The sequence below is a fragment of the Somniosus microcephalus genome, chromosome 12, assembly GCF_052327205.1.
Source record: "Somniosus microcephalus isolate GS21.2 chromosome 12, FLI_Smic_1.0, whole genome shotgun sequence".
Classification (NCBI taxonomy): Eukaryota; Metazoa; Chordata; class Chondrichthyes; order Squaliformes; family Somniosidae; genus Somniosus; species Somniosus microcephalus.
The window spans coordinates 214437338-214449785 of NC_140998.1; the positions used below are offsets into that span (position 1 = coordinate 214437338).

At 53.3% G+C, this 12448-nt stretch overlaps 1 long non-coding RNA gene across 1 annotated transcript in view; it reads right to left on the reverse strand.

The window, feature by feature from the left end:
* Window positions 1-1233: 1233 nt before the first annotated feature.
* Window positions 1234-12448, reverse strand: part of LOC147110080 (uncharacterized) — an 18004-nt gene continuing 6789 nt past the window's right edge. Inside the window, exons 2-3 of the long non-coding RNA XR_015080385.1 lie at window positions 5843-5927; window positions 1234-3963 (exon numbers count right to left, since the gene is read on the reverse strand). This is a non-coding gene — a long non-coding RNA (uncharacterized LOC147110080). The remainder of the gene's footprint in view (window positions 3964-5842; window positions 5928-12448) is intronic.

Below are 12448 nucleotides of genomic sequence, written 5' to 3' on the forward strand. Positions count from 1 at the left end.
ATGGCGCGTTGGCAGGACCGGGAGAGAGTAACTGCGCACCGTGTCGGGGTAAAGCTCTCCGTGCTCCCGCTGTCGAAAAGGCAAGTAGTGGCGCGGCCGTTTACCGTAATGTCCATCATGGACCTGGACAGTTGGTGAGGGAGAGATTGGTCCAGCGTCACGGAGGCCAGCGTATGGTCGAGCGAGTCGCTGTGGTCGTCAGACGAGTCGGTGGTTGAGTCCAGGTCACCCGCGATTGGAGTTGGAGGCGTCCAAGATGGCGGACAAAATGGCTGCGCCCATGATCCCGATCCCCACGCGGCTGGAGGTGTCCAAGATGGCGGACAAGATGGCTGCCCCCATGGTTCACACGCGGCGCTGCTGGCGTTAGCGGTTTTACCTTTGCAGGCGCTGACGTAGTGTCCTTTCTTCCCGCAGCCAGAGCAGGTAGCGTTTTTCGCCGGGCAGCGTGCTCTGGGGTGTTTTGCCTGGCCACAAAAGTAACATTTCGGGCCCTTGGACATCGCTGCAGCAGTTGGTGCCGGGGGTGGCGGTCCCATGACCCAAGGTTGTGGCGTCCACGGTGCGGAGCGGTTAGGGGAGAATGCGTCCATATTCCGGTGGGCCGCGTCTAGCGAGAGCGCGAGGGACACTGCCTTCTTCAGGTCGATTTCGCCCTTCTCCAACAGTCTCTGCCGGGAGTAGTCGGACTTGAGGCCCGCAACGAAAGCATCTCGGATAAGTCCCTCTGTGTGTGTCGCGGCCGATACCTCTTTACAATCGCAGGCTCGGCCGAGTATCTGTAGTGCCTGTAGGAATGCCTCCACCGATTCCCCGGACTGCTGTTTGCGGGATCTCAGGAGGTGTCTGGCATAAACCGTATTTACCGGGCGTGTGTATTGTCCTTTTAGCAGATCGATAGCCGCCGCGTAGGTAGTCGCGTCCTGGATGAACGTGTAGACTTGGTGGCCCACCTTGGAGGCCAGGATTTTGAGTTTGTTTCCATCTAGTGTCACGGCTGAGGCTTCCAGGTAAGCTTCGAAGCAACGCAGCCATTGTGCGAACTTGGTAGACGAACCCGCCTCTTGAGGGTCTAGGTCCAGGCATGTTGGTCTGAGGGCATGCAGCAGCACCTGCTGCTCAGCGTTTGGTGCCGTCATTTGCTGCAGCGCCTGCTGCTCAGCGTTTGGTGCCGACATTTTGTTTTTGTTAATAAAATTGATGCGCTATCAATTACTCATAAAAGACAGAGAGTTAGGAGAGTAACTAAAAGGCTTTTATTAACAAAGAACAGAGCATGCCTCTCGTGGTTGACTGGTTTCCAAGCAGGCAGGGGGCTGCAGAGCAGTCACCTTTATACCTGGGCATGTGGGTGGAGCCAGGGGCGGAGCCAGCTGAGGCATGCATAGATACAACAGTGTGCAACAACAACAACGGTGAACAACAATAACAGTGGTTTACCACACACGGCTTCCTGCAACCCTGGAGAAAAGTTATTGCAGCAAGAAAAAGGAAATGTTTTTATTTAATTTTCTTTGAACACTCTTTTTTATTAATTAGAAAAATATTGGAGGTCAGGCGGGGGTGACGGCTGTTTGATTGACAGTCAAGCATCATCCAATCGGTGCGGGAAGGCAGAGTGTCGTGATGGTGGTTGTGTCGGGCGACCAATGGTGTAAGTGTGGGGGGCGGGCAGTTGGCGGTGGGAAGACCCTAATACGATAGGCCCAGGAATGCAAGTGACTGGAGTTGGAAACTCGATCCCTGCTTGAAGCGACCGACCCGTTCACTTTGGGGAAGGAAACCTGCCGTCCTTTGAGGGAAGCTTACAATAAATCAAGGGGAGGAACTTACTAGAGTCAATGTAAGTAAAAAAAATATATAATGGAGAAAATAATTCAAGGGAAGTAAAAAAAAAAATGATAATGGAGAAAATAATAGGACTTATGATAGACAAATCACCAGGACCTGATGGTTTCCACCCCAGGCTATTAAAAGAAGCAGGTGGGGAAACTGTAGATGCGTTAGTAATGATCTTGCCAAACTCTCTTCATTCAGGAATTGTCACCTTGCCAATTACCAATGTCACTCCATTATTTGAAAAGGGTAGGAGAGATAAATATAGAAATAACTAAGTACAGTAAATAGATTTTTTAAAGGCAGTTCATTTTTATTTTTTATAAAAAAGCCGTAAAATGAAACCCTGAACAGGAGGATTCAACTCAACAAAAGGGGCACGAAATGTCCAAGTCAGCCACACCCATCTCGACTGCAAGCACATGTATTAAGTTTAACAAGGTGTGCAAGCGTCTCCAGACCGAGAAGAGACACGATTAAGAGCGAGAGCGCTATTTCATTTCCCAATCACTGACCCAAGCACCTGGTCGAGATCTTTTAACCGAACGCGGACCAGAACCAGGATCTGGGACCTTGGCCTCTGTATTCTGTGTCACACCACATGGTTCCACCCATCCACTGAGCCATCAGGGCGGATACTAATTGTACTTTCAAAGACGGAAGTGCTAAAATAGTTGTTTATCGTAGCTCTAGTTCATTCTGTAATCATCCATCTATGAAATATTACAAACATTACATCTGCCAGCAACTTTTCCCATCGTAATTTCCTCCATCCACATTTACAACGGGGACTGCCTATGTAAACATGTCACGCTGTAATTACGCCCTCCCACCAGTGGTGGCGGTGTTTCATGTTTTCCAGTTCCTCAGTCTGTACTGTAGAGAATCTCCCAATGCTCGAACCAACTCTGTTTCCCTGCTTCCCAGATTAAACATAAGAAATAGGAGCAGGAGTAGGCCTGAGGGCCCCTCGAGCCTGCTCCGCCATTCAATAAGATCATGGCTGATCTTCGACCTCAACTCCACTTTCCCGCCCTATCCCTTGATTCCCTACAGTCCAAAAATCTACCGATCTCAGCCTTGAATATACCCAACGACTGAGCATCCGCAGCCCTCTGGGGCAGAGAATTCCACAGATTCACCGCCCTCTGAGTGAAGAAATTCTTCCTCATCTCAGTCCTCAATGGCCGAGCCCTTATCCTGAGACCCCTGGTTCTAGACTCTTCAGCCAGGGGGAAACAGCCTCTCAGCATCTACCCTGTCAATCCCCCTCAGAATCTTACACGTTTCAATGAGATCACCTCTCATTCTTCTAAACTCCAGAGAGTATCGGCCCAATCTGCTCAATCTCTCCTCATAGGACAACCCTCTCATCCCAGGGAGCAATCTGGTGGCTGTTAGTTTTGCGATTTAACAACGAATGATAATATAAACATAAGAAACAGGAGCAGGAATAGGCCATTTGGCCCCTCGAGCCTGCTCTGCCAAATCATCAAAGCCTTGAAAGAAAATAAGCATGACTATAAAATGGCGAGTGAATTATAGCGATCTGCCCCGCTCCAGTCACCCTCTCACCCTGGCTCCCCCTTGAAGCGTACACTTGGCAAGGACCACTCGGTAAACATTCACAGACTGGAACGTGAAGGACGAAATGAAAATTGCCTCAAACACGCGCACGCACGGGATCGAATTTGCACGTTCGGTCCTGGTGGTCCCTCGATCAATACCCAAAGACATTTATAAAATCACAATGGAGAGAAGGATGACTCCAGCAGTGAGGGGGCAATGCTGAAGGATCACACACGCGATTGAACCCAGTGGGAATGATCTGGGCAATATCATCACCCAACCTTGTGAGCCAAGGCCAGCTCGAAGAAACTGCATCAGATTATGTCAAGAAGATGAGAAGATTTTTTGGGGTGGGGTTGAGGTCCTGTGGAAGGTGAAGTGGAGTTTCGAATGATTTGCTCCTTCTGGTCCCAGAGCGCGGGCTCCCCATTCTTGCTCACGTTATACATTGGCGTACACAGAACTCTCGTCGAACTCGCAGTTTTCGTAAAGATTACGATCTTGATAGCGATTGCTGTGTCGGTTAGATTTGATTTCCTTCTCCTTCTCCTCTTTGCTCTGTATTAGAAAAGGAAATGAGCAGGGTGACAATCCGGCTGGTCCGTATTCGGTGCCTTTGAGCCCAATTAGAATATTCCACTCGCAATTGATGCTATTGATTGTTGATACTGAACAGTGTAGGAGCAGGAGGAGGCCCATTCAGCCCCTCGAGCCTGTTACACAGGAACAGGAGGCCCATTCAGCCCCTCGAGCCTGTTACACAGGAACAGGAGGAGGCCCATTCAGCCCCTCGAGCCTGTTACACAGGAACAGGAGGAGGCCCATTCAGCCCCTCGAGTCTGTTACACAGGAACAGGAGGAGGCCCATTCAGCCCCTCGAGTCTGTTACACAGGAACAGGAGGAGGCCCATTCAGCCCCTCGAGCCTGTTACACAGGAACAGGAGGAGGCCCATTCAGCCTCTCGAGCCTGTTACACAGGAACAGGAGGAGGCCCATTCAGCCCCTCGAGCCTGTTACACAGGAACAGGAGGAGGCCCATTCAGCCCCTCGAGCTTGTTACACAGGAAAAGGAGGAGGCCCATTCAGCCCCTCGAGCCTGTTACACAGGAACAGGAGGAGGCCCATTCAGCCCCTCGAGCCTGTTACACAGGAACAGGAGGAGGCCCATTCAGCCCCTCGAGCCTGTTACACAGGAACAGGAGGAGGCCCATTCAGCCCCTCGAGCCTGTTACACAGGAACAGGAGGAGGCCCATTCAGCCCCTCGAGCCTGTTACACAGGAACAGGAGGAGGCCCATTCAGCCCCTCGAGCTTGTTACACAGGAAAAGGAGGAGGCCCATTCAGCCCCTCGAGCCTGTTACACAGGAACAGGAGGAGACCCATTCAGACCCTCGAGCCTGTTACACAGGAACAGGAGGAGGCCCATTCAGCCCCTCGAGCCTGTTACACAGGAACAGGAGGAGGCCCATTCAGCCCCTCGAGCCTGTTACACAGGAACAGGAGGAGGCCCATTCAGACCCTCGAGCCTGTTGCACAGGAACAGGAGGAGGCTCATTCAGCCCCTCGAGCCTGTTACACTGGAACAGGAGGAGGCCCATTCAGTCCCTCGAGCCTGTTACACAGGAACAGGAGGAGGCTCATTCAGCCCTTCGAGCCTGTTACACAGGAATAGGAGGAGGCCCATTCAGCCCCCTCGAGCCTGTTACACAGGAACAGGAGGAGGCCCATTCAGCCCCTCGAGCCTGTTCCGCCATTTAATTAGATCACGGTTGATCTGTATCTTAACACCATCTCCGCCTCGGTTTCGTAACCATTAATACCCTTCCCCAGCAAAAATCTATCAATCTCAGTTTTGAAATGTTCAATTGACCCCCAGCCTCAACAGCTTTCTGGGGAGAGAGTTCCAGATTTCCACCCCCCTTTGTGTGAAGAAGTGCTTCCTGACATCACCCCTGAACGGACTGGCTCTAATTTTAAGGTTCTGCCCCCTTGTTCTGGACTTCCCCCACCAGAGGAAATAGTTTCTCCCTCTCTACCCTATCGAATCCTTTAATCATCTCAAACACCTCGATTGGATCACCCCTTAAACTCGAGGTAACACAAGCCCAGTCTGTGTGACCTGTCCTGGTGATTTAACCCTTTCCGCCCCGGGGTATCGTTCTGGTGAATCTGCAGTGCCCCCACTCCGAGGCCGAGATATCCTTCCTGAGGTGCGGGGCCCAGGACTGGACGCAGTGACTCCAGACGGGGTCTGACCAGGGCTTTGTACAATTGTAACACAACCTCTACCCCCTTTGTATTCCAGCCTCCCCTTGAGATAATGGCCAACATTCGATTGAAATCTTTCGAAATCAATCATTGGAACCGGTCTTTAGAAAGTCACCACACCAACAAAGGACGACGTTGGTCGCGGGAGTCGATCGTTGTGTTACTTACCCGGGGCCTGTCCGTCCGCTCGGCTGGGCAGGCACTGCCCACACGCACTGCTTGGGCCGAACGGCCTCTTCCTCTGCTGCTCCCTCTGTGTATTCAATTAGAAAGGGTTGCTGTGTCACTGTGAGTTAAATCAGGAAGCTGGGAACTCGTCAGAAAACATCACTGTCTGGCGCTATCAGCAAACTGTTAACCCTTTAATAACATAAGAAATAGGAGCAGGAGTCGGCCATTGGGCCCCTCGAGCCTGCTCCGCCATTCAATGAAATCAGGGCTGATCTTCGACCTCATCTCCACTTTCCTGCACTATCCCCATATCCCTCGATTCCCTTAATATCCAAAAATCTATCGATCTCTGTCTTGAATATACTCAACGACTGAGCCTCCACAGCCCTCTGGGGTAGAGAATTCCACAGATTCACCACCCTCTGAGTGAAGAAATTTCTCCTCATCTCAGTCCTAAATGGCTGACCCCTTATCCTGAGACTGTGACCCCATGTGCTAAACAGCATCTACCTTGTCAAGTCTGTAGTGATCAATAACATGTCATTCTGTGGTGGACACTAGGTGGAGCAGTAGAGCTGTATATAGCTGTTTGTATAAGACTACGCTACCCAGCTATATATTATATTAAGACTACATTACCCATGAGGCTAGGCTACCCAGAAGGCAGCAGCCAAGATGGAAGCCTCTACAAGATGCTGTACAAGTCCACATGTGCTCAATAAAGTAACTAGCAAAAGCTAGCTGTGTTCATAATAAGAATGTCTATTTATTAATGAACATAACATGGTACCAGGGTGGTGAAGATCTGCTGAAAATTGTGAAAAGCGACATGGAGAATTTGAATCTCACAGAAAAAATCGACTACAATTGGCAGACTTTTAAACAGCAATTCGAACTCTACATTGCAGCCATCGGATTCGGTACGAAGCCAGACGCAAGGAAGATAGCGTTGCTGCTTACGGTTGCAGGCCCACAGGCGATAGAGGTATTTAATACATTTGTATTTAATCCAGAGGAGAACAGAGGAAAATTAGAAGATGTGCTAAAAAATTGTGATGCACATTGCTCTCCCAAAAAGAATGAGACGTATGAAAGATACATCTTCCGTTCTCGGACACAGCAACAAAATGAGACTTTTGATAGCTTTATAACTGATCTGAAACTGAAAGCACAGACATGTAATTTCTCTGAGCTCAAAGCATCCATGATTCGTGACCAGATTGTGTTTGGTATTCATGATAAAAAAGTCAGGGAACGTCTGTTGAGAGAAACCGAACTAAATTTGGAAAATGCGGTGAAAATATGCCAAGCCAGCGAGCTAGCTCGAAATCACGCGAAGACTTTCAGTGAAATCAATAATGATGCGAATGTAATGAGTGATAATGCTGCTGTCGGTGCTGTGTCCTACAAGGGGAAGAAACGTGGGCAGAACAGAAATGAAAAGCAATCGGAGGATGAAATTTTTAATTGTAAACACTGTGGTTACAAACACCAGTTAAGACAATGCCCAGCATTTGGAAAAATGTGCACAAAGTGTAATGGAAAGAATCACTTTGCCAAACAATGCTTTTCAAAAGTAAAAACGACGAAAGGGCAACGAGTTAATGTGATTGAGGACACTGATTTAAGTGAGACATTTTTTGTAGGAATGGTGTCATGTGACGATATCAAAAAAGATACAGAAAATGTGCAGCCCTCAGAAATAGACAATGCTGAACATAAAGTTAATGCAGTAAAAGAGGACAAATGGATGATCCCACTGCAGATAAATGGAGCATTAGTTACATTGAAACTAGACACTGGGGCAAAAGCAAACTTAATCAGTATGAGTGACATTAACAATATGAAAGAAAAGCCCAAAATACAGAAAAAGTCAGTACTACTGAAGGACTATAATGGACAGAAAATATATAGCTTAGGTGTATGCAGACTTAAAGTGACAGTCAAAGACAAAGTGCATCATCTCATGTTTTCTGTTGTGGCTGAAAGACTTGATTCGATACTAGGTGACAAAGCTTGTGAAGACTTAGAACTGGTCAAGAGAGTCTACCGTATAAACTGTGCCATAAGCAGACCAGATGACTCAGGTGATGAAGCAGAGAGCCCATCAAGGATGAAAAGGCCAAAGGGTATCCATGTCTTCAAAAAGCCTAGTTTCTCCAAGAAGAAAGAAAAAGACTTTAAGGTCAAAGAGAAGCCAAAGGAAGAAAAGCACAAAGAGGAAAAACACAAGGAGAAAAAGTCCAAAGATATAACTGCAGCAGATGTTGTTAAGCAGCGGAAAGAGAAAAAGAAAAAGAAGAAGCCTGCACCAGAGCAGGAAGCAGTTCCGGTGGATACTCCTTCTTCCCTCAGGCCAATCTTTGGTGTTCCATTAGCCGAGGCTGCTGAGAGGACTATGCTGTATGATGGGATCCAGCTGCCAGCAGTTTTTCAAGAGTGCATTGACTACATTGAGAGTTATGGCATGAAGAGTGAAGGAAACACTGAAACCCTCTCCAAGCAAAGATCGCAAGGAGACCTCGATCTATACAAGAGCAGATTGATGACAATGCTGCAACTGCATCTTGTCATTCACCGCCAGAACAATCTCATGAAGACACATCAGACTTACCCGTGTTGAGAAGATCCACACGTGAAGTAAAAGAGCCTGATAGACTTAATCTTTGAGTACAATGTAAAGCTTTGAAAATGTGTTGACTGTTTGAAAATGTTTATGTTTATAGAGCGCTAACAAAAGTGTTGCTGATATTATCTTTATTGTTTTCTTGAAAGTTGATTGATATTGATTTTGTTAAACCTCAAAGAAAGGAGGATTGTAGTGATCAATAACATGTCATTCTGTGGTGGACACTAGGTGGAGCAGTAGAGCTGTATATAGCTGTATGTATAAGACTACACTACGCAGCTATATATTATACTAGCTGAAGTGCCCGGCGGTGCCAAGGCTTTTTCGAGGGAATGTTGTTGTTGGAAGAGAGAGAGAGAGAGTGACTGGGGGGGAAGAGAGAGAGCGACTGGGGGGAAGAGAGAGAGCGACTGGGGGGAAGAGAGAGAGTGACTGGGGGGAAGAGAGGGAGGGGAGGGGAGGGGGGAGGGGGGAGGGGAGGAGGGGATGGGAGGAGGGGGGGAGGGGAGGGCGGGGAAGGGAGAGGGGGGAAGGGAGGGGGGAGGGGGGGAAGGGAGGGGGGGAAGGGAGAGCGGGGGGGAGGGAGGGCAGGGGGGAAGGAGGGCGGGGGGGAAAGGGGGGGAAGGGAGGGTGGAAGGGAGGGTGGGGGGAAGGGAGGGGGGCGTGGGGAGGGAAGGGAGAGCGGGGGGCCCCCCGAGGGTCACGGCCCCCCCCCAAGGGTCGCGCCCCACCCCGAGGGTCGCGGGCCCCCCCCCCCCCCCCGAGGTGAAGACAGCCGATTGCGGCTGTGCGAGACGGCCGGCTGGGGTTGCCAGGGTAACGCTTGACGCTCAGCAAGCCCCGCCCCCTGGCCGAGCCAGAGAGAGACAGCGCGTCTCAGCTCCTGCTGCGCGCGCACCCTAGCGGCGCTGGGCTGAGGCTCGGCCCTCCAGCCTTCGAGTGGGGCCGGGAGGTGCCTAGCTCGGGCGTGGGTGCGGAGGAGATGCCGAGGCTTCTAGGCCTACCTGGAAAAACGGGGAAAGGTAGGAAAATTAATGAGATTAGATAAGTTAATTACTTTCTAAATCATTTTTTTTTAAAACAATATGTGTTTTAAAAGCAACGTTTTTTTTTAAGACGCAGAAAGCGGAAAAAGAAAGGAAAAGTTTGGAATCAAGATGGCGGCGACTCACCTCGGTTCAGAACGATAGGGCCCGGCGGCACACGCCAGCAACCCGGCGTACGATTGGTCGAGCTCGAGGTCACTCTGTCGCTAATGAGCGGATAATGAGATGCTAATGAGCGGAACGTTGAAGGTTTTTGGGATACCGCGGGCGGGATTTTAGCCCGGCCGAAACGTAAATACGCTTAAAACCGTCTCGGAAGCGTAAGCTTTCTTTGGAGGTAACGCGCGCGTAGGTACGCCCTGTAACTTTCGAGCGCATAGCCCGACAGACGCACAGGCGATGACAGACAGAATGACAGAATGACAGATCGACCGATTTATATATATAGACTAGCTGAAGTGCCCGGCGGTGCCGAGGCTTTTTCGAGGGCATGTTGTTGTTGGAAGAGAGAGAGAGAGAGCGACTGGGGTCGGGGGGGAGAGAGAGAGAGAGAGAGCGCGACTGGGGGGGGAAGAGAGAGAGCGACTGGGGGGGAGAGAGAGAGAGAGAGCGCGACGGGGGGGAAGAGAGGGAGCGACTGGGGGGTAGAGAGAGAGCGACTGGGGGGTAGAGAGAGAGCGCGGGCGGGGGGAAGGGAGGGCGGGGGGGAAGGGGGGGGCAGGGGAAGGGAGGGCGGGGGGGAGGGGGGGCGGGGGGAAGGGGGGAAGGGGTGGGAGGGAGGGAGGGCTTGATGCTGAGAGACAGGCACGGCCACGCCCGGTTGCCGGGGTAACCCTGCCGCGCCGCCCCACACTGCCGAGAGCCCAGCTCTCCGAGCCCCGCCCCCCCCCCCGGCCGAGAGCCGCGCTCTCCGAGCCCCGCCCCGCCCGGCCGAGAGCCGTGCTCTCCGAGCCCCGCCCCGCCCGGCCGAGAGCCGCGCTCTCCGAGCCCCGCCCCCCCCCCGGCCGAGAGCCGCGCTCTCCGAGCCCCGCCCCCCCGGCCGAGAGCCGCGCTCTCCAAGCCCCGCCCACCCGGCCGAGAGCCGCGCTCTCCAAGCCCCAGCCGGCCCGCACTCCCGTTGCCGGGGTAACCCGATCCGCACTCTCGAGAGCCCCGCCCCCCCCCACCCGAGCCGAGCGCGGAACAGAGTCTCACCTGCTCCTGCTGCGCGCGCACCCTGACCCTCGTGGCTGATGCCGTTGCCCCGGGTAACGTGACACGGCGGTGGGGGGTGGTGAGGAGCTTAGCAGCAGCCCAGTTACCTAGCTCGGGCCTGGCTGGGCAAGAAAGGCCCCAGGCTTTCAGGCCTAAGAAAAAAACGGGCAAAGGTAGGAAAAAGAATGTTCAGGTGAGATAAAATATTTACAATTGAGTGATTTATTTTAAAAGAATTTAATAAATTGAATTTTATTTTGCTGGAAATGTATATTTGAAAAGAAAGACGCAGAAAGCAGGAAAAAGAATGGAAGCAAGATGGCAGCTACTCACCTCGGTTCAGAACGATAAGGCCCGCCCACACACGCACTGATTGGTCGACCGTCAGGTGACCAAAGCGTAGGATTGGTCAATCGTCCCGTCACTCGACCGTAGGAGGGCCCGGCCGCCGTACGATTGGTCGACCTCGAGGTCACTCTGTCGCTAATGAGCGGATAATGAAATGCTAATGAGCGGAACGTTGAAGGTTTTTCAGATACCGCGGGCGCGATTTTAGCCCGGCCGAAACGTAAATACGCTTAAAACCGTCTCGGAAGCGTAAGCTTTCTTTGGAGGTAACGCGCGCGTAGGTACGCCCTGTAACTTCGAGCGCATAGCCCGACAGACGCACAGGCGATGACAGACAGAATGACAGAATGACAGACAGACAGACAGATGTACCGATTTATATATATAGACGAGCTGAAGTGCCCAGCGGTGCCGAGGCTTTTTCGAGGGCATGTTGTTGTTCGAAGAGAGAGAGAGAGCGACTGGGGGGAAGAGAGGGAGCGACTGGGGGGAAGAGAGGGAGCGACTGGGGGAAGAGAGGGAGCGACTGGGGGGAAGAGAGGGAGCGACTGGGGGGAAGAGAGGGAGCGACTGGGGGGAAGAGAGGGAGGGGAGGGGAGCGGAGGGGGAGGGGGGAGCGGAGGGGGGGAGGGGGGAGGGGAGGGGGAGGGGAGGGGGGGAGGGAGGGGGGAGGGGAGGGCGCGGATGGGAGGGCGGGGGGGGGGAGGGGGAGGGCGGGGGGAGGGCGGGAGGGAGGGCGGGGAAGGGAGGGCGGGGAAGGGAGGGCGGGGAAGGGAGGGCGGGGAAGGGAGGGCGGGGAAGGGAGGGCGGGGAAGGGAGGGCGGGGAAGGGAGGGCGGGGAAGGGAGGGCGGGGAAGGGAGGGCGGGGAAGGGAGGGCGGGGAAGGGAGGGCGGGGAAGGGAGGGCGGGAAGGGAGGGCGGGGAAGGGAGGGCGGGGAAGGGAGGGCGGGGAAGGGAGGGCGGGAAGGGAGAGGGCGGGGAAGGGAGAGGGCGGGGGGAAGGGAGAGGGCGGGGGGAAGGGAGAGGGCGGGGAAGGGAGAGGGCGGGGAAGGGAGAGGGCGGGGAAGGGAGAGGGCGGGAAGGGAGAGGGCGGGAAGGGAGAGGCGGGGAAGGGAGAGGGCGGGGAAGGGAGAGGGCGGGGAAGGGAGAGGGCGGGGAAGGGAGAGGGCGGGAAGGGAGAGGGCGGGGAGGGAGAGGGCGGGGAAGGGAGAGGGCGGGAAGGGAGAGGGCGGGGAAGGGAGAGGGCGGGGAAGGGAGAGGGCGGGGAAGGAGAGGGCGGGGAAGGGAGAGGGCGGGGAAGGGAGAGGGCGGGGAAGGGAGAGGGCGGGGAAGGGAGAGGGCGGGGAAGGGAGAGGGCGGGGAAGGAGAGGGCGGGGAAGGGAGAGA